The sequence below is a fragment of the Malurus melanocephalus genome, unplaced genomic scaffold (assembly GCF_030028575.1).
Source record: "Malurus melanocephalus ecotype Western Australia unplaced genomic scaffold, MMel_1.1 scaffold_197, whole genome shotgun sequence".
Classification (NCBI taxonomy): Eukaryota; Metazoa; Chordata; class Aves; order Passeriformes; family Maluridae; genus Malurus; species Malurus melanocephalus.
In genome coordinates this window covers 1,045,654-1,049,910 of record NW_026623429.1, presented here as the reverse complement: position 1 = coordinate 1,049,910, position 4,257 = coordinate 1,045,654, and the positions used below count along the sequence as shown (strand labels likewise).

At 45.5% G+C, this 4,257-nt stretch overlaps 1 long non-coding RNA gene across 2 annotated transcripts in view; it reads left to right on the top strand.

The window, feature by feature from the left end:
* The first annotated feature begins 714 nt into the window (after window positions 1–714).
* LOC130577825 (uncharacterized) overlaps window positions 715–4,257 on the top strand; it is a 33,101-nt gene continuing 29,558 nt past the window's right edge. For both annotated transcript variants that reach the window (XR_008965812.1, XR_008965811.1), the window contains exon 1: window positions 715–1,144. This is a non-coding gene — a long non-coding RNA (uncharacterized LOC130577825). The remainder of the gene's footprint in view (window positions 1,145–4,257) is intronic.

The following is a 4,257-nucleotide window of genomic DNA, read 5'->3' as shown; positions in this document are numbered from 1 at the left end:
TGGATTCCTTCGCCTGAGCAGTGGCTCGGCCTTTGCAGGTTTGTGCACTCTGAGGATGAGGGCTTTTGCTGGTGATTTTCCTCCCCGGAGTCCCAGTGCACAGCGCTGCTCAGGGAACCAGCCTCTCGCTTTCTCTGCCTTTCTCTTTCACAGAAATATATTTTTAATGGCTGTAGGTGTCTGCGCCATGTGAAATAGGGCGTGTGATATCCCTCCAAACCCCTTGTAATTGGACCATGGCTGAAAAGGAAATATGGGGAGGGGGGTCGTCTGGAGGGGCAGGGGGTGCACAGTCTGTGTCGTCCTTGCAGACCTCCCCCCCTCCCGCCCCCCTTTTTCTCTGCTGAGGAGGGAAAAGGGGATGTGCAGTAAAATGCCGTCTCTGGGACAGGTGCCAGCTCCCAGACAAAAGAAGTAAAATAGGCGGTAAAGAGGGAGGGGGGGCGGGGGGGAAATTAATAGGCAACAAAAATAGGAATCGAAAATCTCCGAGAGGCAGGACTGTCGAAAGGGCTGGTGCCCGACCGGCCTTTTTGCTGAATATTTTCTGTGCGATGGGTGGGAAGGAGAAAGTTGCGGCACACTTTTTTATTCCCGTCTCCTCTGCAGACGTTTGGGAGCGTGAAGGGAGGGTGCCCTTTTTTTTTTTTTTTCCGCCTTTTTTTTTCCCCCCCCAGCTTCTTCTTTTCCCTCCTTTCTGCTGAATTATTCATATTGTCAGCGGTGAAGCYAGGACTATTAGCATGCATCAGACATGCTGTTTGTCTGTTTGCTAACATTCTTCATTCAAGACTTGTTAACTACCAGACAAGCTTAACACGCTTCTCTTTTTTTTTCTCCTCCCCTCCTCTTTCCCTCCGTCTCTCCCCCCCTCGCTCGCTCCCTCCCTCGCTCCCTCCCCTCGCTTCTCCCTTCGCTGCCGCCTGCCCCGCTCCCTTCCCTTCCCTTCTCCGCCGTCCCTGCCACCCCTCTCAGCCTCCCATTGTTGCCGCGGGGCCGGTGCAGAGCGGGGCGAGGCCATTCCCGGGCCTGCCCGGCCGCGGATGCGCCGCCTCGCCCGGAGCCTCCCGCCCGCCGCGCCGGGGACTGCGGAGCTGCGAGGGGAACACCCAGCGCCGCAGCACGGCCCGCCCGCCCTGCCAGGGTAAGCTGCTCCCGCCGGAGCGCGGGGGATGCCAAGTGGGAAAATCAAGTTTCGGGAACTACGTGGGGATCGGCACATTGGCTCGCGTTCTGCCCGGTGATTTATGATTAACCAGGAGTGCGCTACCAGCCCGCCGAGGTCCGGGCTCGCTCGGGAGGATCGCTTCGCTGCCTATTAAGGATGTGATAGACTAATATTTGCTATTGTTGCTGTTTTTTAGCTTCTCTTCTCGCTCTCTATCGAGTCTGCCCCTCCCTTCGCTAGCCTGTTTAAAACCAGCAAGCTTCATTTTCTTAGCAGACAAAGGTCGATCACAGCTTTTATTTCTGAATGCAAATGTTCTAGGACTTGTGCCAGTCCTGCCTTCATTGAGGACAATATAGCTGCTTTCCTGAATGGCGCTTCCCCCTTCCCTTCTGAAAAATAAAAATAGAAGGGAGCTTAAGAGAAGAAACAAAGTTGGGCGGTGCGAGTTTTTTTTACATTTATTTAATATTTCGGTCTGTGTGGAGCGTTATGGAGCATCCCTGTGCAGAGCAGCTGTAACGTAGGCACCAGCCAGTGCTTGGGGTTTGTTTGTAGGGACACACACGAGAGAAGGGACCTGGTGCCATTGCTCAACTCCTGGCTTTGCAGGTAACTACATGATGCTCCTCGGTCATCGCATCTCATCRCAATTACCATTTCCTGATTTTCTCAGCAACGTGAAATTGAACGTAAATATTTCCAGCATTYATGTTTGAATTTTTTAATGCCTGGAATCAGCTCAGGATTAGTTTATAATTACCATTTTTATCGTGCATTTTAGAAATACTATCTTTCAAGGCCTTTAGAGGTCCGCAAACGCCAAAAGTGTATTTTCTTTTTATCTTTTACGTGTGCGCCCTGGCACATGCTCACGCACACTCCCACTCCCTTTCTCTTCGGGCRTTAATGAAGGAATTTATTTTAAGTAGAATACTTAAATATTAGAGTAATGCCATTTATAGACCGCAGTAGCATGTGGATATGGATGTACTGAGTTAGGTGCGATTTGACAGACRGTTAAACACTTAAGATTTATTACTACTGTGAAATCGCCAGGCTTACGATAATACGTATTTTGAATTCTTTATATAGACCGGTCCGTGTGGAAATTAAAGTATCTGGAAATTAATATATTTCAAGACACTTTATGAGAAAACTAGTCCTTTAATATATATTTCTAAATCACAGTGCTTTTTCTACACTGGAAAAAAATGGGAGGCTTGTATAAAATATTTTAATATTTTCCTGTTAATTTTGTTTATATCTAGGATTTTAAGTAAATAACAGACAAAATACAAATAAGTTTGGGTGTTTTCTCCACACACTCACACAAAATAAACCCAACCCAAAATAATTTGGAAATACCTAGTGACTTATACAAAAATAGTTTTAAATTCAGGCCAGTGACAGCATTGTATCAAAACCATCTCCACACTGGCATTGCATTAGAAGTGGTTTATGGCAACATAAACTGAAATACAACTCRTAACTGTAAGTAGTAAAGCTGTATTTATTGGCTGATCATCCTCAAAGTAACTAGAGAATGTTTTAGTGAACTGTGTAGATTARGAAAGGAATTTTGGAGCATATGGCTTGGTGATAGCTAAAATTAATTTCTTCAAAGAAGTTTTTAGAGGCCTGTAGTAGTTACAGAGTACAATGCAAATAAAATATTAGATGAGGGTTTTAACTCATAGTCRTTGTTAGAAATTCACAGACTGCTGAACATTCCTCAGAAATTTCAAAGTGTTCGGTGATGTTGCTCCTGATGATGCTATTTATGTAAAGATTTTTTTTTTTAATTTTTTTTCCTTAGATTGTAATACTTGGGGGCTGTTTTATTGATGAGGACTAGCTTAAAGGAATAYGAAATTGTTTCTGGCATATTAGTTCATTATCCTTTGGTGGCTTGCTGGAAATGAACTCTGCAAGTAAAAGAAGCAGAACTGCCTGTTTTATTTCTCAGCGAGGGTTTCTGGAAGTATGCTGAAAATGAACATAGCAGTGTGTAAAGACCACGTGCATGCTAATTGAAGAGGGATTAAAATCTGTTCGTTAGATTGCCGATTTCCAGGGTTTGAATTTAAAATTATTTTTAGTCTGTAACTTGAAATATAACTGCTGATAGAACTATTCAGCCTCTCAGATGAATGCCTTCAGAAATTATGCATGGGAGCTGGAGCATTTACATTTTGAAAGTGTTTTGTGTTGGAGTGCCAAGATTCTCGTACAAAATGTTTGATGCGTGGAATGAAAAATGAAAAGCATAAGACAATACTTTGCTTAATTAAAAGAATTTTTTTTTGTAGCTGGCTAGGATGAAGTTTGGCATATTTTCAGATAATAATTATGAAGTTTTGCATATATTCAGGTAATAATTGAGTGAAACACAGTGAAAATAATCTAAGATGGACCGAGTTGGGGGCTAAACGACTGTTTGTCCCCCATCTCAATCCTCAAAATGGAATTTTGTCCTCCAAAAAGGATATTTAAGGAGTTGYTGATAAATGAACCGTCTCTCCTTAATCTCCCACATGTCTTGGCTAAAAATCCATCTTTTCCCTGAAAGTGTGGAGAAGGTGGGGAGCACGAGGGCAAGGTCCGTGTGTTGTAGGCCGGGGAGGGTGCGGGGCTCTGGGCAGAGCGTGGCACAGCAGTGATCCCACAGGAACGGGCTCTGYAGCCTTCCAGGGGATCCTCGCTGCCAGCCACAGCCACTGGGCCGTCTGGACAAACTTTTGAAATTCATTGGAATCTCGCCCGGGTGAGCACTGCCAGGTTTGGACCGGGCTAGAAGAGATTTTATTGTGGGTAAAGGAAAGGRGAAAGGGAGGAGGAGGAGGTGGAGAGGAGGAAGGGCGAGAGAATGGAGCGGGAGTTTGCTCTGAGGTGTGGGCGCAGTCTGGGGTGCTCTCTTTGTTGGGTGTGTGAGGTGAGGACTGTGGGGCTGGTTTGTGTTTTGTGCGGCCCTGTAGCTACGGCACCGTCTTCTCGTAGTGCGTGCCAAGTCTTCAGAAACCTTTTGTGGCATCTAAGGGGGAGTGAAAGGAGTGAAAGGAATGCCTTGTTTCACTCCATTTTTTTTT